The sequence below is a fragment of the Pholcus phalangioides genome, unplaced genomic scaffold, assembly GCF_987345545.1.
Source record: "Pholcus phalangioides strain wild (caught in Gottingen) unplaced genomic scaffold, Ppha-v1.0 ptg000039l_1, whole genome shotgun sequence".
Lineage (NCBI taxonomy): Eukaryota > Metazoa > Arthropoda > Arachnida > Araneae > Pholcidae > Pholcus > Pholcus phalangioides.
The window spans coordinates 12305761-12333247 of NW_028301625.1; the positions used below are offsets into that span (position 1 = coordinate 12305761).

Below are 27487 nucleotides of genomic sequence, written 5' to 3' on the forward strand. Positions count from 1 at the left end.
AGTTTTACTCCTAAGAACACCGGGACATACTCCAGTACGTTTTTGGGCATTTAACATGCGAAAAAGCTATATTAGGTCTTTTCCTGATCACGTTCCTGTTCATAACAATGATTCGTATATTCTTACAGTTGAACGAGGGAAAAAAATGGGATTTTTTTTCGTTGACTTCGTGAAAAGTACGGTGCAGTGCAATGTTTCTTCAACTTTTTTCGCATATGGCCCCCTTTCGACCATGTTATCCAGAACCGAATTCCTTTGTACTCATTAAATTGATTTCTGAAATTTATAGTCCAATTGTCTGTTGGGATCATGGTTCTACAGGTAAAAGTTACTCAGCTAAAGTATTTCAACGTTCTGTTTGTACACCGTAAACATATTTTATCGCGAGTTTGTTAATATTTAAAAAAAAAATTCTCTGGCCATTGCAATTGATAACAGAAAACAAGTTCTTTTTATGTCTGATCTTGGTGTCAGGAAAAAATCAGCTTCATATCCATTTTTTTTTTCTCACAGCTCTCCGTGGCACCCGTCCTAGAGTATGACAACGGCCCAAGGTTGAAAACCACTGCTGCAGCCAATGTAGTAGTTAACACGGAGCTCATCTTTTTATATACGGGGTGATTAGAAAAAAACTATCCCGACATATGTTACATACCGTACTTTTTGCCCACCCTGTACTTCGTTTATTATCCGAACTAATTCATAATTCAGACTGAGAACTAGTTCGGATAATTAATTACTAGGGTTTCAACAGCTGGCTGATGCGAAGATGAATTCAGTTAAGAAAATTGAACTGCTTTAGCGCGGAATCGAACCAACGTCCTTTCACTTACCGCATGAGCGCGATAGACCACTACGCAACTTCCCGTTCAGCGCACACGAGCTCTAAGGAAAGAGATTCGTTGTCTTTGTAGCGTAGTGATCTAGCGCGCTCACCCGGTAGGTGAGAGGACGTGGATTCGATTCCCCGCAAGAGCAGTTGAATTTTCTTTCCTGAATTCATCTTCGCATCAGTCAGCTGTTATAACCTTCGTATGAACAGAGGAAAGTGACGTCATCTTCGGATATAACTAAGTACTATCATTACGTATATTTTTAACAAGAAGGTCAAATGTTATGTTAAACTACAGCTGAATTTTGATAAATAAAATTTTCAATAGGTCAAAGAAATTGGAAAAGCCACAAGATTTTGCGCTAACACCGAGATACAATTTTAAAAGCTGGATATGATGATGAAACAAATTACAAAGTAACCCGATAATATATATTCAACACGAGATACAATATTTACATGTCGGAGTTCGGAGTTCAGTAAACATAATGCATTCGTGCCTTTCATTTCTTCATGTTTTAATTGTTCCTATATGAGCGTAGTAGTAGTAAATAATGATATTATGTCAGTAGGTATTTTATAGAAAACATTTCTGCACCAAAAAGCGGATAGTCAGTCTAGATAGTTTGCCTCAGAAAACAGTTTTCTCGTCAAGTATAAGGTTCCGGATTGCGTCTCAGGGATATACCGCACTTATTTTTCAAGCGAAATACGGTGAACTTGATGGCAAAAAAAAAAGTCAAAATCATTAATTACGAAAAGCAAGGTCGTGTCGCACAGATCGAAATCCGTATGATGATTTTTAATAGTTGTCGGTGTTCTGAGAATTTTTATACATTAGAAGTGGGAGTGGCTAACGACCTCAGCCGGAAATCCGTTGTAGTTATCAGCACGCTCATTATATATATGCCAATGTCAATCTTACAACGATGTTTTTGTTATGGCCAGCTTATTCTTGACTGCTCCTACTGTAACAACAATAGCATAGCCGGGCAGCTGTACTTACAGCTATCTGAATCAAGAATAAGTCCACACCCGAAGAATCAAGGAGAAAATGAATCGCAGATATTAATCTTATTTCACTAACAAGTGCAGGTCACCCAATTAATCCCGTGATTCGTGTTGGCGAAGCACAGTTGCTTGAAAATCTTGTTTATATTTTAGCCTAATCCATTTGAACACAAATCACCAACAACTCCATATTTTCAAAAGAGTTCCATTGAAATAAATTTATTAAGAAAGACGCTTTCTGAAATTACATTCAAAAACCTTCTCTCTCAATTCACTGACTTTGTTATCTGATTGAGTGATGCGGTATTTGAAGTCTCCACAAAATATTGTTTTACTAAAAATTTTTTTTTAAACAAAAAAAAACTGTATATTGAACAATTATAAACCGACCTAAACCATAATAGGCTGTTGCTAAGAAAAATAATCTACGGAGAAACCCTGTAGACCTACTGGAAGGACAGGCATGTCCCTTGAGGTCAAAAGTGTATGTTTAAATGTGTTTCTGTATATGCTTGTATATTATTAAAAAAAAAAAAAAATTCTGAGGTGTTTTCTACCATTGTAATTGGCAGGACGAAGACTTTACTTTTCACCTTGTTCATTGAAGGGGCCCATCTATACTACATTTACTCTGGTTTTTCGGGGGGGGGGGGATGATACATAAATATGCCTGGTCTTTGCTTTTCTTTTTTTCGGCCCACGCACAAACCGGTCCTTACTGCTTACTGCATCGCCACAGCCTTCCATCATACACGATCACGGAGGCGTGGCACGAGTCTCTTTGATGAGCGCTGTCGGTACATCAAAGAGCCTCGCGAGTAATCGCGCGTTTCTTTGCTCATCTCGTAAATCAATCGTAACTTACCATCCATTTCCACAACACACGGAAGCTCAAGGGCCACGCACAGAGCGCTGAGGAGAAAATTTGTCTACATAGCGAGTACGAGTACTTGGATGTCTCGAGATAAATAAATACGCATGACTTTCACTTGTCTCCTCCTTTTACACCCACGCACAAACACTTGCGACTGTAGCGTTCCACCACACAAGATCCTGGAAACACGGTTTGGGTCTTTTTAATGTACCGACCAAAAATGGATACCTACAATCTCTCGTTTGTCTGATGCGCGCGTTTCGTCTTGTAACAAATTGTATCATGCTATCCCGTACACATCTAAGTTCAGCAAACTACCCGAACAACGCATAGCAAGCATTGATATAGACTGATATTCTTCAAACTTTCACACCTGTGGACCGGTAAAAATGGTTGAACAATTTCACCCACCCGAAAATGAAATAAATACTTCGCAGACCTGCTGACGGCTAATAAAAAACTAATGAATGGTAATTTATTAAATTTAAAATTATGTAGCTGTTACATGAATTGGGAGAAATGTTTCGCGGAACGGAGGTTGAAGAGCACCGATGTAGAAGCCTTATAATTATTGGTTTTATCGGGTAAAACATCTACTGACGGTACTGTTGGATAACTTGTTATGCAACTAATTGTATGAAAAACTATTTTTTGTTTTTAATTAGAACTTAAATGACACCAAATAATTGACATGATAATTAAGTATTATAATTTCATTTACATTTCCTTCTTTTTTTACTTTTCATAATCTGGTAGATAAATGGTTAAAAATATAACGCTTATATTTCTTTCTAGACTGATCAGTGACGGAATCATGCTTACATGGAGCTGGATAAGAACAAAAAGATGAAACTGGGTGAGTTAAATATATTTCATATAAATTTCCACGAGAATCACTTTACTACTTCCATTTTCGTTTCTTTTTATTCAGAGAGAAGTCTCTGTAATATACATATAATTCAAACCGCTTAGTGTGAAAAGCGATTGCACCAAAAACTAATTGAAAATCCTATTCCCGGAGAAATTACTTTAGAGATCACTCAGAAAATAGTTCTTCGCTTCCGTAATAACTTGCATTCATAGTATGAAAACTATAGATGTTTAATATTCCATTTCTGGAAAAAAAAACTACCTTATACAGAACGCATTTTACAATTATTGTAATCTCAACAAGTTAAAGAATCGCGATTTTACAGAAGTAAAAAAAATGATGGAAATGAAACCATTTCGATTTTAATAAAAGATAAAAAAAAAGTTTCACTACCTTAATCCGTAGCTACTTTGCACCTACAGCGGTGACTTGCACCAATGCTTAAAAACGTATTTAACGTTAGCTAGCGGCTATGCTAATGAATATTCCCAATCATTTTCGATTCTGCCCGACAGTAGACGTTATCGGTCATCTCATGTATTTGAGTTACTGATGCATTCGTCATTTTATGATTGAAAAAAATTAACTTTTTCTTGTCAAAAGTTCTAGCTGAAATTGAGCAACACAAATGTTTAGCAAACGATACCCAAAATGGCGGATGCATCAGTAACTTTAATACATGAGTTGACCGATAACGTCTCCTGTCGGGCAAAATCAAAACTGTTCGGAAACATTCATTAGAATAGCCGCTAGGGCAGTGTTTCCAAACCGTTTTGATGTCGCCGACCCCCCTATAACGAAAGTGAATGCACCGCAGACGCCCTGTGGTGATCCACGAATCCTCTGTAATGCCCTAATATCGATTTCGATGCCCCCCACCCTGTCATAAAATCCAAAATGTATTATTTTTTTTCTAATTTGCATAGCATAAAAAATTTAAAAATTACAATTTCAAGGCACAAAGTATCATTCATGCAATGGTAGTAAATAGAAATGATCCCGCGAACCTTTTACAAAGTACGCCCGGACCTCCAGGGTTCTGTGGACCATAGGTTGGAAAACACTGTACTCTGGTAACGTTGAATTTTTTTTTGTAGGTACCCCGGATTACGGTACCTAAAATTATTTCCTGCAACGATTTCATATATAATTTATACGGTACAAAAGAAAATTATTCCCGTTTACAGAACTATTAGATGAGTTTAAAAGTTACGGAATCGTTGAAAACATAAATAAAACAAACGATGACAGAAAAAAAACCACGAAGTACTATATATATAAGGAACTTCATCATTAAAAACATTGCGCATTGTCTGCGATGCTGAATAAAGTCGAATCAAAATTTAAAATGCCTATCCATACGTCAATTCTCCTGTAACCCAAAGGCTGTTCGCGAGCGTCAAAACTGTCGCTTTCTACGTAAGAGAAATTTGAACGAGGGTTTTGCCGACGCAGATGCAAAATATTAATACGTAATGTTCTTTGCGATAATTAAATTGCAAAAGCGTTCCCCAAATCGATTGTTTTTCTTCGCTTCCCCTTCTATTCTATGCCCACCGATAAACGTCGTTTAAGGACGTGTGACGCCAAAATCTAATTTCACAGTTGCCACTACGCAATGCGAATTTTAATGAAGAGATGAGCTGCGGTTCAATGGTAAGATGGTTTCTCTAGCGTTATGACAGGATAATAACTCTAATGGACTTGCCACCAACGACAGTTCTGTACAAGCAACGACTGATGGCTTTCCTTTTTATGATAGCGTATCAGACACGTTTCACCGACCCGAGTAGCAGCTGTTTTCTCTTACACGAACGACAGAACCATCGTCTCAACATGGTCACTTTTTTTCTCACTTTCATAACCCTATAGGATATTGGAGGCAAGCTAATGAGCTAACGGTTACTTAATGTAAGTGCATAACTCTGAAAAACAGACAACCATAGTGATGTTCATCTTCGCGATCTTAGAGGTGAAAGGAAAATGGGGGGGGGGGGAAAGCTAATATCATTGGAGAAAAGGGTAGGAGAAAGTTATTATTCATTGATGAAGTCGGAGTTAGGTAAAAAGAACAGGTTAAACACCGTATCCTACAGCTATTTGCTTCTCATGATACGATATCGGACTTTTAACAAGCTCTTTCCGACTATATTGATAATGCATTATTTGCTTTTATTTCGGGTATTATTTCTGCTATCATTATGCATGTTAAAACCACACGGTCTAGCATTTCAAACAACTAATAGCTTAGTAAAGTGATATATTATCAAATTATTGTGTCAATATTTTTTATTTTTTAGTGTTCTACGAATGAAAACGCCTCACTAGGATTGGAAGAGCGATAAAGATGCACACAATGAGTATCTTCAGACTATGAAGAAGTTTGCAAGAATCAAATAAGTGAGAAAAATGTTTTTGTCAATAAATCATTACTGGTGAACGAAAATTAATGCAAATGCAAAATCACGACGAGCACTACACGAAAAACTGATTACATCTTTATTTAGTAAAGGATTAACTATTGATTGTATGATCAAGAAATATTTGTACAGCTGTTGCAAGTCTGAACTTGTGATTATAACTGATCTAAAACCTTCTATAAATTAACCTTAATGATCTAAAATACCTTCATCTCAATCTAAGAAACACGAATTTTTTGCGGCAACAGATTTTTTTTTTTTTCAGTTTTCAAACCATGACGAATTCATAACATTTATTTTAATGTATGACAGAATTACATTAAAAAATTGCATATTTTCAATCTTCAGGATTGCACATAATACATGTGCAATCCTGAAGATTGAACGTATACATGTTATTGATTCCAGTATCATTCATTTTTAACCTTTTAATGCCCCTTCCCACCCGAGGGAAACGACCCAAAACGATTTTTTCATCAATTTTTCCGGTAAAACTGAATAAGAAAAGCTAATTAGCAACCAAAATCTTCTCTTCTCAAGCATGGCAGGTCTAGATAATTTTTGCAAATGCTTCGAGAGTTATCTTTTGTTTGATTTAGCCAGAGCAGAGGACAAAATTTCAAAACCTACCTAGTCGCATTCGGGCTCGAGAAAAACTCAGTTAGTTACTAGTGCTAAATTTATGGCATTAGTTAACAAGAACTGAAGTGGTTAACCAGTAAAGTCACTGCGTGCTGTAACACATCAAATACCCGAAATTTCAGAAACGAACGCTTAAAAATTTAATTCACGTATCTCACTGTTTACTTGGTAAAGATCCAGGTGAGTTAGAATTGAGTGACTTCACACCGCACAACAATGATGTTGCTAAATAAATTTGTGAGAATACTTCGATTCATTAGCTAGGGGATCCCGAACGTTATCTCGCAATCTAAAGATTGCATTAGCACTCGCTCTTTCCAAGACCGGGTCAATTTGACCACACAAGATTTTAGACGAATAACATCTTAGGTATTCTTTCTTATGCTATTTTCAAAATTTTTATCAAATTTTTATAATGTAATAACGGCCTAAGGAACCCCTTTGTTTCCAAAAATAAGGGGGAGGGTTTTCTTATACATGGATAGTTCTCTAGATATTAACAAATTACTCAGTTCTTCCAAGTTAAGATGAGTGACTCTGATAATCAACAAGTTAATGCAGCTGATTGTGATGTATTAGATAAGAGTGATGCGGAATTTAATGGTTTCTATGAAAAATAAAAAATACCTTTGATGAGAGAAAACTTTTTTTCCAAATTTTAAGCCCAGAAAATTAGGGGGTTCTTTCTTCTTTCTACACATTAAAATACGGTACATTTAAAATATTTGAAAAATGAACTGAAATCAAAACCAACTTTTCGTACTTTTTTATGTGTTTAATGAACTTTGATAATTGTTTAACTTGTAATTTTTCAGTTAGAAATAAAGATTCAAGAAATCTAATTTTTATTATTTAGCAGTTAGCCTAAAAACAATAGAAATCTACTTCGGAAATATAGAAATTTTGGAAACACACGGCAGTTATTTATTGTATTAGATGGAGCCGATATCTGATGAAAAAAACTCATATAATATAGCATGTTGTCATTGTTCTTTGTCCCACACAGCTGTTATTAATAATTCATACGAAATGTATGAATAAGCAGTCGCCTAACATTGTTATATCTACTCGGACGAGCAGTACTTGGGATTCAACGAATTAAACTAAATACTTGAAGGTAACGTATTCAACTTAATGTGCTTTGTTATACCCCTAGGAGTGGAATGGGGTAAAAATTCTAATTCCGACATTTCACATGAACTGACATTTCAGAACCAGACACGACAGTGCTGTAGCAAATGCAATAAAAGTTTTCTTTGCAAATCTTAACGTATCAACCAGCTGCGTTGTTATCTTAAAAAAAAAATCTATTGCCAAAATAAATCTATACTAATTGAAAAGGGAAAAAAGCAAATTTCGTGAATTTTTTTTTTTTTTTTGAAGCTGGCAAGAATATTATAATTTCTCTGATATCAAATGTATCAAAAAGTTTTGTTTCAACACTATTCGCTCGGTTATCGTTCAATTTTTTCGCGGGAAGGTAAAGGAAAACAGTGAAACGTGCTAAAATTAAAAAACATTCTCTGTGAGAATTACGAAGAACAGATAGCACTAGATTCAGCGAGACAAGGGGGGGGGGGATCTACTTGGAACTCCACCCAGCACAAAACTAAAGCGTATTCTTCTCGTTTTACATCTTGTGTTATCGCCCTTTTCTGGCAGCGAGACCAGTGGAATTACATCAAAAATGCATTGGCCTGCAGAAATACGAGCAGTACTTCATGCTACTAAAGATGTTCCGAGCAGTAAAACCGAGGAGTGGGAGCACATCGAGATATCGTTCTTCATGGCAAAGAAGAAAGCTGAGTGATGAGATGAAATGAAAAAGCCAGCGGCCTCCAGCTCCATACGCTGCTGTATAGGAAAAGCAATAGCCACCAAAAATGCCATCTCGTTCTCCTCTCCTCTTTCAAGTCCCCTCAGCTCGTCACCATTAAATGAAGGTCCATCTAAGGAGGAAGATGATAAAGGACAGGCTTCGATACGGCCATCCCGCTGCTATAAGCGATGAGGAAAGAAAAGAGCATCAGAAAGTGAGCGTTGGGAGGATCCACTGACGGTCCACTTGTACCATCTGATGATGGAGATGTATGGTAGACGGCAGTGAGAAGGGAGCTCGTAAAAAAGGCTGCACTCACGAGCATTAAAATGCCGTCAAACGGTGAGAAACTACTATTGGGGGCCAAGATCAAATTGCAAAATACCGCTAATTTTGGTTCTAGAGTTCTTGGTAATTAGCTTATAAGACTGGACTTGCTATAAATATTTTACACAAGTAATCGATTGCCAAAATCACCAAAAATATTGACCATTTCACTTTATGAATTGTTATTTAATTAAAATGTCTCCTTAAAGAGCCACTTTTTGGTGAGAGAACTGATTTTCATTTTATACTTTACTTCACATTGTTAGGTAGACGCAGGAGAAACAAATACATGCCATATTGATACCACTTTACACCTGTGAAATGCAATCGCTGTATGAGGCGATTCAAAAAAGCAGCTGAAGTCGATAACGACACTCAAAGCAGATAAATATGAGGGAGCTTTTCAGTAGTTAGGACATTTTCTCATAAGTTCAGGATAAACAAATTGCTTAAAATAACTGCTCAACAGTGTTTAGATCGAATATTGGTAACAAAATACAGTTTTCGGAGATTCGTATGAATATGCGTGATGATGTTCAAAGTTAATCAGATCCAGACCGTTTAAAATTTAGAAATTCCAGCTACAAATAACTATGGAAAACAGCTGCTTTTATAATATATATCTTGTTTTTAAATTATTTATTGCAACTTATTTATTAGATGGTGATTGCTTATTATTTATTCCGAATTGAATTGGAAGGATAAACAAAGAGTTCTTAATAATTTCGTAGGCACGGAAATGAGAAAATATCTTCGATTCAACCCATTAAAAGAATAGATTTCGTTGAGGGAAACGAAGCACAAAATTTTAAATTTGATTGATATTATTGGGCATTTTTTTCAACATAAACTGTATGTGTATGCACACTTCCTTTTCCATATTGATGGTTCACGGGCGAAGCATCTGGGTGTAGGCCTGCTTTTTTCTTTTTTTTCAGGTCACGGATTTTTTTCAACATCGGTATTAACACCATAAGGCGGAATAGTCAATGCAATATTCCAAGCTTCACTATCAGTCCAAAGATGGATGGGGATGGCTTTCAGGAATTGAACTTTGAAGTTTAAAGCTAATTCTCTAAAGCCTAAACGTACGGCACCCCTCCCCCTTTTTTACAATTAAGAAAGTAAAAGGAAAACGAGACAGCTTATAGAAACACGTTCTACAGTAAAACTTGTGAGCAGGCACAGTGCTATATTCACATTACAGTACTGTACCTGTGAGCAGCTCAATGAATGCTACTTCCAAGCAGATACACAAAGATTTTATGCAAGAAATTTCCACGAAAATGTCGAGCAAAGCAGGGCGAAATTTTTTTTAATTTTTTCAAATAGAATTCCCGACACAGGATGAAAAATTAAAAGTCCGTTTCAACTCAAATAACTCGTGAACCGTTTGGTTATAGAAACATACTTTCAATTAAAAAAAGTATTCGAATAACGTGAAATTTTTAGATATATGACCTTTATATTACTAAGGACAAGAAATGTACCAAGATACAAAATTTATTTTTTATACGGCACTCCTATCCTCTAACTTCCAAACCAAAAGTTGTTGCCTTGCCTCTTTTGAGGACAAGAAAAAAATTTCCGTTTCCAAGTACAATATTAGCCTCGATTTATTTGAATTCGAAAATCACTGAAAATGAGGGGATAAACAGCATAAGCATAGCAAATGAACAGCGTAAAACAAGCTTTGCTTTAATTTATATATGCTGCATTTAATATGTGCTGTTCTCGCCTTCATTTCAGCGATTTTTGAATTCGAATACCTCTCTCGGCCTAATACATGTATTCTAATACTTAAAAAACAAGGTTTTTTTTGCTCAGAGGCAAGACAGCAACTGTTGCATTGGAAGTTAGAGGACAGGGGTGCCGTATAAAAACAAATTTTGTACCTTGACACATTTCTGGTCCCTAGTAATATACACACAGTAATTTCTCATTTATACGTTTCTCTTAGTTATAAGACAATTCACTACACTCCCGCGGAAGATATAGGAGAGTAATGATATTTATTATTCATTTATGCGACTCATTTTGCGACGTACCTCTCAGTTATGAGGCAGAAAATTTTTATCAATTTGCTTTTTTTCCAAAAGAAAAGGCTTTCACAAAAAGTTTAAAAGGATTTTGAATAAAAAGCTATTATTGTAACTATATCTACATATACGCAAAATTGATTTTTTTTGTGTATGTTCTCTATACAAATTTACAATTTCAGACGGATCGTCGCTAAATTTTGTATAAACGCCAAACATGACCCGGCCTGAATGATACGTTAGAAGTTCATTAAAGCTGGGCAAATGTCCGAAAGGGGGAAAAACTGTCAGAAAACAATGGTTTGAGGGGCCTTTAACAATGATTTTCGGAATATTTACCGTGCTTCTCTAACAATGTGTCTCAGACATGCTTATTCCTCTACAATGGTTTGTCACTTTTTTAATACTGGCAGTATATGGAGAAAACCCGGACAGCGCCAGGTATTATAGCTAGTTCCTTATATTTCTGCTGAGGAGGGTAGCCTATTCTCTTCCTTCTACACATCGACTACATCGCTGTTTATGATTGAGATCAATCAGAATGAATTTCCTTTGGAAAATTTTTTTCGATTCTTTTGCACTCCCTACAACTAAAAATGAGATTCTGGTATCCATCACTTTGTCCTGTGAGGCTTATCAGTATCAACAAACAATAACGCTCCATGAGAGATAATATGGGCCCTACTAGACACTAGGAATTTCAACTGAAGGGGTGAGCTAAATTGATGTGATGAGAGAATGGTGATGAGGATAAGAAGCTGCAACCTAGCAAGTGTTTTAAAAAAGTGACACATTTTCGGTTTTGCTAGAGACAGGTGTGAAGTTCGCCTAGCCATTCCAGCTTGTTTAGCTTTGCTACATTTTAGAATGGGTAAATGAAAGCATGAAAGTTTGATGATAACTGTAACAAAAACTACACTTACGGCGGTAGTCACCGACATGGTTTAAACTAGTCACAATTTTTTGATAAGAAATCGACACGGATTGGTTAAATTCAGGTTTTTAACCAATCGATGTTGATCTCTTATCAAAAAATTGTGACTACAGTTTAAACCATGTCGGTGAATACGGCCCTTAAGAAAATGCGGGATGACACAGATGAAGAAATCGATGCAAACGCTTTAGAAATTCTTCGTGATTACATACAACTTCAGAAACTAATGCGATTTGCTTCCAGTCGTACGAGCGGTTTTCAGGCATAAATGGGAACAAAAATGGTCTTCAGTTTCAAGTTACTTTGAAAAATTAAAATGTGACAAGGTAATATTTTAATCACAGGGCATATAGATTTCGACGAAGAAATATTTTTCAAGAATAAATCAATACTTATGTTTCACTCTCGTACTTGGATATATCAGTTTCCATGCTAAATATTTTTGAATGCATTTTTCCCCCTCATTTTTACATATACGCCTATGCTTATATGTTAAATTATTATGTCACTTGCACGTCTTTTTTTTTCTTGTTACCTTGCACCCACGCATAAGTGAGAGATCACTGTAAATAACAAATCTAAAATAGCCACGTTATTTTCGAATACTTTTTCTAATTGAAGGTATGTTTCTATAACCAACGATTCAAGAGTTGTTTGAATCAAAACGGACTCAAGTTTCCACCCTGTATAATACTGGAGTTTATATTTGATGGTCAATCCAATAAACATTTGACCATTTGAGTCGAACCACGGTCATTTTCAGCACACGAGGGCTATTTGACCGGAACTACCATAGACTAAAGATATATTCTAACTCTGTGGGAAACAGTTTATTGCAGAATCCGAACAGCAGCGTAGACATTTTTTCCATATATCTCGCCGAGGGATTTTGCGCTAACCCCTAGGTGGGGGACTTCCTACGGCAGCAATGTGTTCTGTGGTCATATTATCACCGTAACTGTTGTACCTACACGTCAGGAAAGACTCTGCCAAGGACGAAAAACGTATCGAATTCACCTCTAAACATCTTTTGGTTTTGTAGGCGACCTGGGCCCCTTAAATATTTGACAAAATTAAATTCATTAGAATTTAAAATAACTAAATTTTAAAAAATAAATTTTGCACCACTTTGATCGGCTATTTACAAAAAAACTACTCTTCAATTTCAGGAATTCTCAATGAAAAGCATCCAACAGTCCAGCGTTAACACCAATGCAGTCAGAGCCGGATCAACCATTAAGCAAAATAAGCACGTGCTTAGGGCATTAGGAGAAAGGGGACACCACAAAAAATTATCAAATACATATAAGGGGGGTCGGTCCCCCGTATTCGCGGTTTCCATATTCGCGGTTTCCGTATTCGCGGTTTTTTTCCTTTATTAGATTTTTTTTTTCAACTCTCAAAAATCGTCATTCATGTGTTTTGTTTACAAAATTTTAGTTGTGCATATTTAGAATGACTCGCTAATGACATTAATGTCATCACCAGAGCCGTGGCAGCCCCCAAGAGAGAAACAGTCCTCTTGGGTTGGATTAACCTTTTGCCACAATGTGCACTAAAGAATACAACCACTTCTACAGAGTAAATTGAAGAGACTATAAAAGACATTGTCACGTTAGCGAAACAGGTGGGTGGAGAAGGGTTCAATGATATGGATATAGAGGAAGTCGAACAGCTAAATTAATAGCAATTCAGAGGTGTTGACAGAGGAGGAATTAATGCAGGTTGACTGCTCCTGAAACTGAAGCGGTACCAGATGAAGATCAAGAAGTAGAAGACAGGTTCACCATGAGTGACATAGCGGAAAGGCTTCGCACGTTCAAATCAGCAATGGATTATTTTCATGGCACAGATCCCCATATGGTACGCTCTTCACATTTAGAAAAATTGGTAGAGGAAGCCTTGTCATCATATTACAACATACTTGATCATATGAAGAAGACACGACAAACAGATATCACAATGTTCTTTCAGAAAACATCGCCAACAATCGCTGCACCCTCTTTTACATTTCGTTCTATCCTCTGCGTCACCCTGCTCTTTCCCATGATGTTCAACAAACGAGATATACAAAAAGAAAACTGAGGTTTCGGTTATTCGCGGATTTCCCGTATTCGCGGTCACCCCCGGAACGTAACCCCCGCGAATACGGGGGGCCGACTGTAGTGTACTTTTTTTATGTAAATTTTCCCCCAGCATCAACCATCTGGTAGAAAATCCAAATATTTTAAGAGCACTTGATTGTACAGTTGAACATCTTTATCGAAAGGTTGATCGGGGCTGCAACAAAGGGGGGGGGGCGGGGTGGAGTCTGGTACCCCGAGCACTGGACCAGGAAGGGCGCCGAGTTTACTCTTTTGCCATTAAAAATTACGGGGGGGGGGGGTACCAAAATAGATATATACCACCCACCAAACGGCACAGTAAATTTTTCGTTTCTAGCTGCTTCCTTCAGGGTGACACAAAAGCAGAGAAACTGAGGTGATTGCGAATAAGAACTCGTGTTAATGCTCAGTTTTTATATTGAGATTTCGCTCAATTTACATAAACTTAACTTAAGCTGGGCAAAACAAGGTTTTCTGAGGCCCTTTACTTAGATATAAATATCGGCCTACCAATTTGTATATACTTACTCTCTCCAAAATTTTAACCAGAGGCCCCCCCCCCCCGGCACTTGAGGCTCCCAAACCGTGGCTTCATAGGCCTCGACAAAAATGATTTTTCTGAATTTCCCCCCCCCCCTCAAAAATATTCCTGCTTACCCCAATTTGCATAAGTATTCTCAAAAATTGTAAACCGATCTAATTGTCATGAGGCCCCGGACCATGCGCTAAGGTTACGAGTAAAGCGGACGGGGGGGGGGGGGCAGCTCCGCAAAATCACTTGAGCGCTTAGGGCCTTCATATGGGTGAATCTGAATACAGTGATAGAAACGAACACTAATCATGCATCATACGATTAGCAGATATATAAACATATATAATCAAGTAAGATACACATTTTTTTTTAAACACAAATTGCAATTCACTCGAACCCAAGACTAATGAATAGCAATCTTTTTTTCATCTCTGGCACATCAAACACACCTGTGATTCTTATTAAAACATATTTTAACATTTTGTTAAATTATATTGTAATAACCAACGCAAAAACCGGAGATACTGTATGTTTCCCTTCTTTACATACATGAGTGTCTATAATTAAAAAGTTGATTTGTTCTGAGCTGTCTACAGCTTTAACTACTTAACTGAAAACTATGGAACATTGTGAAGGCTTTAATGAAATGGTGAGAAAGAAATTCAGAGGAAAAAAAATCAGGTTCGGCATTCACCGCTAAAGTGTTTTCAACACACATGTTGACGACCGAATGCGATTTTCAAAGGGAGGTCACAGCATCTCGATGCATTATTGGACAGAAACAAGCAGGCAGCAGTGGTGGTATGATGTTAGTGATATTTTCTTCGACCATATTTGGAACAATTATTTTCATAGTCTCCGACAAGTATGTGAACATAATTTCGGACCAGGTTCATCCCTGCCTGGCAACGGTGTTCCTATTGGATGATGGTCAATTCCAACAGGAAAACGTACCACGTCGCACGGCTCTAATCATATGGGATTGAAGCGAGAACATTATAGTGATAGCAGATGCATCTACATGCGCACGCAGTGCGTTGTCCTTGAGTGGTTTGCTGGGATTTCCCATCCATATAAACTGAAGAGCCAAAAAAACTGGTACAGGCATGCGTATGCAAATAAAGAGATATGGAACCAATCAGAGTACGGCGCTGCGGTCGGCAACGCCTATATAATATAACAAGTGTCTGGCATAGTTGTTAGATCGGTTACTGCTGCTACAATGGCAGGTTATCGAGATTTAAGCGAGTTTGAACGTGGTGTTATAGTCGGAGCACGAAAGATGGGACATATCTCCGAGGTAGCGATGAAATTTGGATTTTCACGTACGACCATTTCACGAGTGTACCGTGAATATAGGGAATCCGGTAAAAAATTAAATCTACGACATCGCTGCGGCCGGAAAAAGATCATGCAAGAACGACTGACGAGAATCATTAAACGTGACAGACGTGCAACCCTTCCGCAAATTGCTGCAGATTTCAATGCTGGGCCATCAACAAGTGTCAGCGTGCGAACCATTCAACGAAACATCATCGATATGGGCTTTCGGAGCCGAAGGCCCACTCGTGTACCCTTGATGACTGCACGACACAAAGCTTTACGCCTCGCCTGGGCCCGAAAACACCGACATTGGACTGTTGAGGACTGGAAACACGTTGCCTGGTCTGACGAGTCTCGGTTCCAATTGCTTCGAGCTGATGGACGTGTACGGGTATGGAGACAACCTCATGAATCCATGGACCCTACATGTCAACAGGGGACTGTTCAAGCTGGTGGAGGCTCTGTGATGATATGGGACCCCTGATATGTCTAGATACGACTCTGACAGGTACGTAAGCATCCTGTCTGATCACCTGCACCCATTGATGTCCATTGTGCATTCCGACGGACTTGGACAATTTCAGCAGGACAATGCGCCACCTCACACGTCCAGAATTGCTACAAAGTGGCTCCAGGAACACTCTTCTGACTTTAGACACTTCCGATGGCCACCTAAATCTCCAGACATGAACATTATTGAACATATCTTGGATGCCTTGCAACGTGCTGTTCAGAAGAGATCTCCATCCCCTCTTACTCCTACGGATTTATGGACAGCCCTGCAGGATTTCATGGTGTCAATTACCTCCAGCACTACTTCAGACATTAGTCGAGTCCATGCCACGTCGTGTTGCAGCACTTCTGCGGGCTCGCGGGGGCCCTACACGATATTAGGCAGGTGTACCAGTTTTTTTGGCTCTTCAGTGTATATGTACGGCTGTAACAAAATATTTCATCGCGAGCCAAGCAAAGCGTACTAATACTAAACCGCACAGGCATCTCGTCCATGTTACACTACGGAATTCTAAAGAATGGGTACATGTCGGAATGTGCGTGTGTGTTGTAAACCAAGCGTGAAGTGTGTTTCTATAGAATATTTATCAAGTGCTGCCATCTGCCTTCCGGATTCGGAAGCAGACATTGACTGGCTATTTTTTTGTTTGTGGCAGTAGCTAGTAGCTCAGGTCGATAAGATACTCGCCTAAAGTACCAAATTATGTTTAGAGCTGTCGTGCGTTCGATACCCGATTCGTCCTTGTCAAACTTCCCTGACGCAGGGGTACAACAGAAACGAAGACATGACCACAAAAAAGATTGCTACCGCAGGGAGTCCCACATCGAGGGGTTGGAGCACCAACCTCGGTGAGAATAAAAAAGGCTGCCGTTCAGAATTGGCAATAAATTGTAGGTCCCGGTCTAATTAGCCCTCGTGGGCAGAAAATGACCGTAGTGCGACAAAAATTATTAAATTGTTTGTGCCATGTGTGAATTTTTTAAATGTCGTGGCCGGATTGCTTCTATGGAGAAACTTTTCAAATGGGAAATCGGCTCGCATTCACGCCTCGAAGTTGGAAAACCACAGAAAACCAATTTCAGCCGAACAGCACTATGCCGTCAGTGGGGTTGGAATCTGAGACCTCACGAAGCAAAGCATACTAGACGCACACTAAACTTAGTACATTTTGTGGTTCCATCCAAAAAAATTAGTGATTAGGGGATACCACACCGCAAACAAGAGGATCAGCCACTGACCATTTTGTACGAGATACCCCAGGCCAACTAGCTGTACCTCATCGAATCCATACATCTTCACGCGACCGCTGTTCTGAGGGCTAAAGGTGGTCTGTAATGAGAATAAAAACCCTCTTGATAAAAGTAGGCAATAACTGAGATAAACGATCAATACCGACTAGACCATTGGTTATAAAATTGTGAGACGCCGACGTTTCAGAAGGAAAGCACGAGAACTTTTCAAGCTCTCAAAATTAGTCAGTAACGAGTTTTACTTGAGCACAACCTGTATAAAAATGTGGCATGATGAGGCACTTGCAGATTTGAGAAGTTCAGGTAAGCCACTATAGCAGCGATTCTAAACTGCTCCACAGACACACCATCCACAGATACTGTACTTTAATGATAAGCTCGTTCTGAGGCAGAATCCCGATAGAAATAAATTTTTCATTATACAGCAATGGAAAAAGAACCCTCGATATTTAGAAGAAAACCTCGGTAATATTGCTCATGAGAGACTCACAGATATTCTTTTTTTTTCACTAAGTGAGTCGCATCAAGCTTATTTAATGCACGTGAGGGTTTATTACACCGAGCAGAACTAGTTTAAATCTGATATTCGAATGACTATAGCAAATGAAATGCTCATATATAACACATTCGTAGTTTATTATCAAAACCCTCTCCTCCCATTTCAATATCTATAGTTAGAAGCTATCTTTTTGACATTAGTTCTACGTAGTAAACTAATTTTTTTCAAATTTACAGAGGATCCTGGGCCTTCTTGTTCATTTTGAATCATTTCATTATGAAAACTTGTGCCACAACAATTTTCTTTTTTTAATATCACTAAATAGCGTATAGCCGCTGTGGTGGTCGAGTGGTCATAGTGACGGACTCACATCGCGAGGATCCGGGTTTGAACTCCACCGGCGCCACAGTGATGGTCGGCTGAAGTTGGTTTTCTGTGGTTCCCAACTTCAAGGCACGAATGCGAGCCGATCTCCCCGTTAAAAAGTCTCACCACAGAGAGCAACATACAAATATTCAATCATTACACTTCACTCACAATTTGAAGTATAGACGGCAGCACTGAAATATCAACCACAACACTAGCTACACACTCAGACTGATAGATGCACTCACTTCAGTGATGGTAAATCGTGGGAAAAATTGGCCAAAATTTGTCCAAGTGGGAAATTTATTAGCATTTGTGGGAAATGTTGGGAGTTCATCAAACAAAAGAAATTTTTGAAAAAAATAAAGAAATTAATGCAGTGCAATACTTTTTTATTGTAAAATACTTGATTACGTATTTTCCCCGCTAGATGGGAGCACATTTTTCGGAATGGGTGGGGAAAAATTTAATCAAAAGGGAAATTATGCGGGAAGAGGTTACCATCACTGACTCACTTTGTTCCAGACTCTGCCACGAAGCTGGGCTGGAAGAGATCTCGGCAACCGAATAAGTCCGGTGGCAGAGACCCTGGCGTTCATTCATGGAAATAGCGTACACAGGGTGGACAGTTTCTGGGCTTCTTTGAATATGCAAGAAAACGATGCATGGATTGATGCGAAATTCGTTTTTTTCCATCATGCGCTTGAGATATTTAACCCTTTAAGCTGTTTTTAAAATTTTCCTGATTCTTATTATAACTGCCACATTTGAAATTGCGAAACCTTCGCAAATTGTCACCTATTTTCAAGAATCATTTTTCCGATTGGGAGCTGATACCTGCTCCACCCCCCACAACAAGAAACTTTACTTCGCCCATCGCTTTTATTTCCCTTACTATGATACAAAAACACTTGCTATGACGTGTGTGGCGTTAAGAGAAATACATTTTTTGGGGGAAAAAACTTTTTGTATTATTTCTTTACCGTGCTGAAGGAAAGGGGAAAAAACGCACACGATCTCTTTTTCTCACTTTTTCACTTACATAAACTTGAACAAGAGCCTGACTCCGCCCACAGGCAGTTGAGTGGTTGGAGGGGAGGGGATGGAAAACGTGTTTTTTGTAAAAGACGAAATATTCCGGGATGGCTGAAATAAAGCAGATCAAGTTTAACGAGATATCTCGGGATTGCCGCTGAAAGGGTTAATCAAATGACGAGTGTCTTGCAACAGTACGTCATCTGTCACGATACGCATGCGTAAAGTTGGAGACAATTTCTTCAAATGAAACGGCGACTTATCGCCAAATGCTCGGTTAGTAAGGTTTTTCTATTTGAAGCCCAGAGTTCAAGAGAGATTAACGATTTCGCTTTTACTTTGTCATGACGACTGGCGCATTAGCGCAAATAATAACATTGGCTAAATGATTCAGCGGCTTGCCGCAACGTAAATTTTATATTTCGTTTCCAAATGAATCTATTTTCCTTATGAACCAATAACCAAGAAATGGGTCGCCTCCCCAAGGGAGTTCGCCCCCGTACCACCGTCTCACCACGATCGCGGTTCGGGAACAACCCCTAACCCCATGCACCTCGCGATTGGTGGTGAAATATAAAAAAAATTCGGTATACTGAAAATGGCTTGTAATTAATTCTTTTCTTCAGGATTTTCCAATAGAGGGAAAATAAACTCGTTACGAGCGGGGTTCGAACCATTAACCTTCGGATTGACATACCTACGCTCTACCCACCTTTGAGAACAAGTGAATCTAAACTTGATTACATGCTAGCATTAAGAATGAACCGCATTTAATTTGCACAATGGTTTAAAAAGAAATTGCGATAAAGAAAAATAATTTTGAGATCACATGAAACGGAGATAGAAGGGATAGAAAAAAAATCTTTTTTTTTTTTTTTTTCTTTTTACGTATAACCCCCGTTAAATAACGGTTATTCGATAAGAAAGCATCATTTATCAAATTAACCATCGCAGAATGGATATCGTATACATGCATATGTTCGGTAAATGCGATTAATTAGGCAGGATTTATCATATTTACTCCTAACTGGCGGTTATGCATAATCATATCATTAATCACCTCTCTATAACACAGTGGTTCTAAAACATTGACACCCGCGGCTCCCTAAAATAGTCTCAAGAACCACCACTTTATGGCATTTAATAGGCACACATCAATATGAACAGCTCACCGGACACGCGCTTTGAGAAACACTGCTATAACATATGCATGTATAATTGAGAAATTTTTTAAGCCAATCATGAGGGTGAAATAGAAATCGCATAACTATGGACTGAATTGTGTCAGAGTTCTTTCTAGTAAGAGGAAGTACTTCTAGAATATAGAGCTCTAGTGCTAGAATGTTTAACCAAAAGCTACTGGGCACCCCAGGCCGACTCATCCGCCATTTGTGACGTTAATATTATCGCTACAGCCAATAGCTGTTCTCCATGCAGGTTTTTTTCATGATTAGGCGTCACTTTGAACAGAAACTGGTCTTTCAGCCTTAAAATGGAAAACAATGAATCTACTAGGTATTTCACAGTTGCACCCGTTTCAATTCCGGGTGGAGTGACAGTCCTTCCGTGCTTTTTTTGCCCCCTCTTTTTGTGGACGGGGGGCGGAAAGGGTCTTTGCAGTGGCGTATTGTGAAGGCGCTATCTACTGGTGGTCACCTCAGATTCGAGGGTGAAAAATGAATTCGCTGCCCATTGCTGGGATCGAACCTGCAGACCCGACGCTTTTTTCATGGTGATAGTAGAGCTGGTTACTACTGCGTCATTCACACTCCAATCATTGGATCCGATACTATCGGACTAAAAAAATCATTTTCCCAACTTTAACACACCCCCCCCCCCCGGATATCAAACCATTGTTAACACTTTTTACGGGGAAAATTTTGCCATAGCATATTTTTGATTAAACATAACCTTTCTGGTACTTTACTTTCTAAAAATTATCTACGTTAAGAAAACAATCGTTAAGTAATAGAAACCTCAACGGAATTCATTATTTGAAGTTGTATTAAAGCCTATTCATAACCATTATTATTTGAACTGTTTATTTTTTCTTTTAGATTTTTCCCCCTCTCAAACAGCACGCTTATATTTTTATGGAAGTTGCATCGTTATACATTATTTCCTAATGAATGGGAACTCGAATTTTATGAAGTAATAAAGCTTATTGTATTTTATGATAAGCAATTTACGTTAATGGGTCCGATATTTAGCGGGAGTTGCATGCGTAAAAGAGGAAAAGGCAAAAAATATCCGGCCCGAAAATTAATTGGTCAAATATTTCTTTATGTGCTCGAAGAAACAAACGACAAAGGCAAAAACCAAAACAATGAATGGTAAGAAGAAAAGTGCAGGTAGCAATGAAAACAATGGACATAAAAGACAGTGCTCAAAACCGTACGTCCGACGCAAATCAATGAAAAGCTTTTTCCTTCTAACGAATCTATAAATATCATTAACCATCGAAATAGGTGCACTGCAGGGTGGTCCATTTGAACTTTAAATTTATTCAGAAATAAATTTGATAAAAAGGTCTCGCTTCTGAGTGTGTGTGTAAGGAGGGCTGGTTAAGACACGGGCTTGGGGAAAAGCGTGTATCTGCTCAGAATACGATAGGATCGTGGCTATCCGATCGTAACACAACGGCTCTGCAGACCAGATTGGTAAAAATACGGGAAAAGATGAAAACATCTCTACTCATTCCAAACTCGTACAAGACCACGATGTCCTTAATCATTCTGTTATCAAGCACCGCTGAGTCATGTTCTTATTTTTATATATAAATGAATGATTATCAATATACAGAAGAAATGAAGTTCAAAAATTTGTGAAATGGCAGAATTTTGTAATTTATGGACATCAGTACGAAACTTCTATGGCAGATACATAATTGAAATTAAAAAGGGGACCGACCAACTCATTTATTTAAACTTTTACAAACCCAAATAAAAGATATTTGATAAGGTTTTCATGGCCATCATTTGATGAAAATTGTTTGTTCGGGTTCGAGGACCGTCGTCCATTTGAGTTAGTTCTCAACGTTTCCCCAACACTAGTGGTTGGAAAACTTAGGCTTTTGGAACATGGACAGGAAAACTTGACTTTTGATCCAGTTTTATCAATTCTCCTGATGAGGCCAACCACTAGTGTTGGGGAAACGTTAAGAACTAACTCAAATGGACGACGGTCTTCGAACCCGAACAAACAATTTTCACCAAATAAAAGATGTTTGAAAAAGGGAGGAAGATTTTTGAAATCGCCATTGGGAGGAAAATCTGAAACTAACAGGGCCAGACAAGCCTACTTTTCTTCACTATTCTTAGCTTAGAATAAACAAGAATATTCCTGCTTCAGAGAAAATCCAAAAAGACACTCCTAAAGAAAAAAAAGACGAATTCTAAATTCAGGAATCTGTCAATTCGCTTTCCCCCCAATCCATTTAGCTCAGAAAAGCAAAAACTATTTGTATGAAAGTCCAGGCAGTGCTTTTCTTTTACGCGTTACCATGAGCGTAACATTTTTTTTTATATTTTTGTGAAGAGTCGGACTTTTCTTTGTGAACTCTGACAACCCTATCGACAATTCCTAAAAAGATAAAAAAAAAAGTGATTCTAGCAGTGCTCCTAACCCCGCATCAATGTGCTATGTATAATACAGTTCACACACACATACGAAATCCGCAGTTTTTTTTTTTTATCATACTTCAAGCGGAAGAGCAAGAAACCGCATTTGTTCATTATCAATAACATCTTCACGACCATTATTTGAATCAGCTTGATGAATAGTTTATTAAATTTTACAAAACATTCATTCTTGGTTTATAGAGAAATATATTAAAATACACCCAGTCCCATTTAAATCATTTTTTAACCTAAATAAATCACATATACATTAATTTCATTCGGAGTTCTTTAAACAAGTTTTAAATCGTTTTTCCCTTAGTTACCAATACGAAAAAAATTTGGTATACCATCAGTATCAAAATTTATCTCCCACTTTTTTTGACAGTAATTAGGAAAAAAACCAACTAAAAACAAATTTAAGTTTTATAGGAGAAAATTCATTCAAATTCAAGATATTCTTCGGCTATTTCGTAACGTCTTTTAAACTTCTGTAAATATCTGAGGAAACGTAGGTAAGCACTAGCATGATTCCGATCAATATAAGACCGATTGCCAGATGAACAGCCGGATGTAGGAAGTCCCTTCATTATAAAGGAAACCAGTGGCAGCAAGGATTTCTCTTTCCTTCAACAGAAGGACGACGGCAGTGGATGATACACACGCATCACGAGCGAAGCGATATTAGAGATACCATCCAATAATGTCGTCGATGTCAGCTTTCAGAAGACGTGACGTGACAAGCTGGGGAACACTTGATAGAAATACAAATGTTGCTAACTTGATTATCAGTTCATAAGGGAAGGAAATTCACATACGTCTCGACCTACAACCAAACACGTTCGGTAATCTCACATACTGAAAGAACTTTAGTCAAGCTTTCCATAATTGACAAACGTTTTCAATTATTTTATTAATTGCTTTGCTTGCATATACGCGATAATCAAACAAAAAAATCGTCGTTTCCTGCACAAAGAACTATTCTGTTGAAACGTTCAGACGAGAAACTGAAACACTCAGAATTCCTTTATTTTTTGGCTGGAGCGAGTATAAGCGCATTTGCGTGAGTAAACCAAAACAAAAAAAAATTAGCTAAGTCTCGAGAATTTATCATTCCCGAAACTACACTTTTGATTGAATCCTTTTTTTTCCTATACAGAACACGAAAACAACAGATCAAGCATAATTTTTCCAGCAATGTAGAAAAATTTCATGCTAAAGCGCTTCTCATGGAGTAACAAATTCCAATTTCTAGGCTTCCAAACGGCAAAGCACTTTAGCTAAAACTAAGCATCCTGTGAGCCAAAACAACGAGATAGTGAACACTTCGACATATAAAACAAGAGCAAACAACATCCACACCGCCCTCAAGTCACTCAGAATTCAAGAAGGATGTCATTAAAAGCTTGGGCGACTTCCTTCCGCACGTCCAAAATACAATTCCGCTGCCACGAGGAAACCATATTCCAGCTCCTTTTACTGCGGCGCACGCAACGTGGCACAAAACGAGCCAGCCACGCAGCCATAAAAGGGCGAAATGGGCCATTACTGCTGCAGTTTATTACCGCTCTGCGGATAATGCCCAAGTTAGCGTCGCATTGCTCGTACCGGTGGCTGCAATAATAAACAAAGAAAAAAACATTAATAAATCGCCGGGCGGAGGTTGCTCCGTCGATTCAACGTATAACAATGCGAGATCGAGGTCCGTTCCCTCTTATGAGAGGAAGACATGCTTCAAGAGTGGTTGGGGAAAGATTGAAATGAGCCCAATATGCTAGGTAATATAGTGGTTATGCGCTCTATGCATCAGTGAAAATGTATTCAGTCATTACGGGGTGGAATATTGCGTGGCTCAGTGTCTATACCTATTTTCCTTGTTGTTGCAGCTCTGTCTTTCATCAGAAGCTATTAGAACACCCACGAAATACCAAATATTTTTGTTAGGCAGTAGCTTTAATATGAACACTGTTTCACAACAGAGAAACAAGGACTTGGATATACACTTGCAGAAAGATAACTTCATCTTGCCCATATTTTTTCCCGTCTTCTTAATAATTATGTACATAGTTTTAAAAAATCATTTAATTGGGGGAGGAATAGTAAAAATTATGCTACATTACTTCAATGGAATTTCAAACACGTTTCTGAAATTATATAATACAGATTTGATTCTGACTGAACCATCAAAAATATATAGTTTTAAAGGATTTTTTTTCGGGGGTATGGAATTAACTGCTCTTTAGTTTGGATGTGTGATCTCCACTATAAAACGGATACTTGGTTAAAAGTATCCGTTTTATAGTGGAATACTGAATCCAACAGACGTTTTATAAAGATTAATTATCGTTATTACTAATCGTTAATCAATTGACATAATAAAAGCAAAATCGTTAATTAATTAGTGGTTATTGACACGATTATACTAAATCCAACGGAATTTTTGTGAAGATTAATTTTCGTGATTACTAATCGTTAATCATCTACGAGATAATAAAAGCTAAAGCGTTAATTAATCGTCACGCGGGGGCAGCGAGATCTTATGTGAATCAGTATAAAGATAAGAACTATAGCGACAGCTGTGACCGCTCCCTACAGTCGCGGCCCTATGGGAGCCCCCGTCTCGCGGTTGGGCGACGATCCTATAACCCCCCTCGTAGTGCGATAGTGATAGTACACAAAAGAATTCATTCCTATTAAAACGTGATAATATAAGACCTGTTAATTATTGAGAAGTGTCAAGAACAAGTTCATGTTGGTTAATCGATTCATTAAAAACAGGCTTTCACTATTTGGAGTAAATTAATTAGTGGTTAATTCATTGGTTAATTATCAAATTACAATTATTAAATAATTATAACTAGAAAATTCTTTTAATATTAGGTTGTCATTAAATATATGAATTTTAAAGGGATGGAATCAACTGCACTTTAGTTTGGATGATATCTACCATAAAACGTACTTTAGATATAAGTGCACAGTATCCACGTTTTAAAGTGCAAATTATTCAAATTACAGTTCCATGTACTAGGTGCAAAGTATTCGAATTCAAGTGCACTTAATATTACCCCTTTTTTTTCCTTTCAGAAAGAAAGACATACATCATATGCATAGCTTTGCGACTTCCCAGGTAAAATGACTAACACCACGAGAGCATTTTACAACTATTAATCAAATAAAATGCCGAGTGATTCAGAAAAGATGGGCCATATGGAACCAACACATAGGATAGGGTACCCCCAGACACCATAAATCATAATTTTGAAGGAAAAAAAATTCCCCCTATAAGATTTGACTATAGCCAAAGCAAAATAGCAGAAATGACTTGGTTACAAAAACAGTTTTTGGCCAAAACTCAGATAATTCTTTTCTGTCTCTCCTCACAATATATATTACATTCTTTTTTTGGAGTCTTCCACAATCCAGTCTGTCAACTCTCTCTGACAATGCAGAGGAAATTATGAAGGCATGTAAGTTTTTTAAGAATGATGCTCTTTCGAGACCACTTCAAAAGCACAATGAAAAATGAGTAAATTAGAAGGTCTGACGTAAATAAGTAAAGGTGAACGGGATGGTTTTACTGCGTTGTTCATCCTTTTTTAAAAGGGATTTTTTAATATTTTTCTGTTCAATGTCATTCATTCATGTAATAGTACGAAGGTTTTTAACAGCTGGCTGATGCAAAGATATATTTAGGAAAGAGAGGAAATTCATCTGTCCTTGCAGGGAATCAAACACATCTCCTTTCACTTTCCGGGGTATTCACTCGGAAAGTGAAAGGACGTGGGTTCGATTCCCTGAAAGGGTATAGATGAATTTTCTGTCTTTCCTAAATATATCTCCGCACCAGCCAGCTGTTAAAAACCTTTATATGGATAGTGGAGATTGACATCATCCTCGGACAGTGTAATTGTTTTTGACAAATGAAGCTCTTTGCTGAGCATTGTAAATACTGTTTATGCTGCTTCATGACTTAAAAATACAGAGGACAATTGAATGCTATTGGGTAGCATCAGAATCACTAAACCTAGAATACACCTATGTATCTAACTGCTTTCTAATGCAAACTGTTGTTCCACTGATACACCAAATGTGGACCATAATTTTAAATGAATGTTAGTTACTGTCCAAGACCATGAAGTAGTAAATACAAAATTATTTTTTCCATCCAGACAGAAGTTTTTAATGACTACTCCACTTGCTGAACCGTCAAACTAAGCAAATGAAAAAATCAATGAACCAAATGGTACACATATGAGCACCTCTACATTTCATTTCCTCACACACACATTCTGAATCAAATAAAAATATATATAGTCTTGGAGGGTTCTACCAATTCTTATAATTTGGCCCATCTTATATGCGATGTAGAAAATCATTTAATGTTAGTGAAACAGTGCTTACTGTGCTCCCTATTGCCTGCATGTTTAATTTTTGACAGTGCATCCCATGATAACAAAATGGTTTTCTTGGTTTACCA

The 27487-nt window shown here is 37.8% G+C and overlaps 1 protein-coding gene and 1 long non-coding RNA gene across 7 annotated transcripts in view; one reads left to right on the forward strand and one right to left on the reverse strand.

Moving 5' to 3' along the window:
- The window catches only part of LOC149065592 (single-stranded DNA-binding protein 3-like), a 156490-nt gene that overhangs the window by 75582 nt on the left and 53421 nt on the right, over window positions 1–27487 (reverse strand). The gene's annotated exons all lie outside the window — the stretch shown is intronic.
- Window positions 1–27487, forward strand: part of LOC149065593 (uncharacterized) — a 44944-nt gene that overhangs the window by 14004 nt on the left and 3453 nt on the right. Inside the window, exons 2-4 of one of the 3 annotated variants that reach the window (XR_016195611.1) lie at window positions 3513–3573; window positions 5889–5988; window positions 26095–26208. This is a non-coding gene — a long non-coding RNA (uncharacterized LOC149065593). Of the gene's footprint in view, window positions 1–3512; window positions 3574–5888; window positions 7491–26094; window positions 26209–27487 lie in introns of those variants that run through there. The other 2 variants (XR_016195609.1, XR_016195610.1) reach the window with 2 other exon arrangements.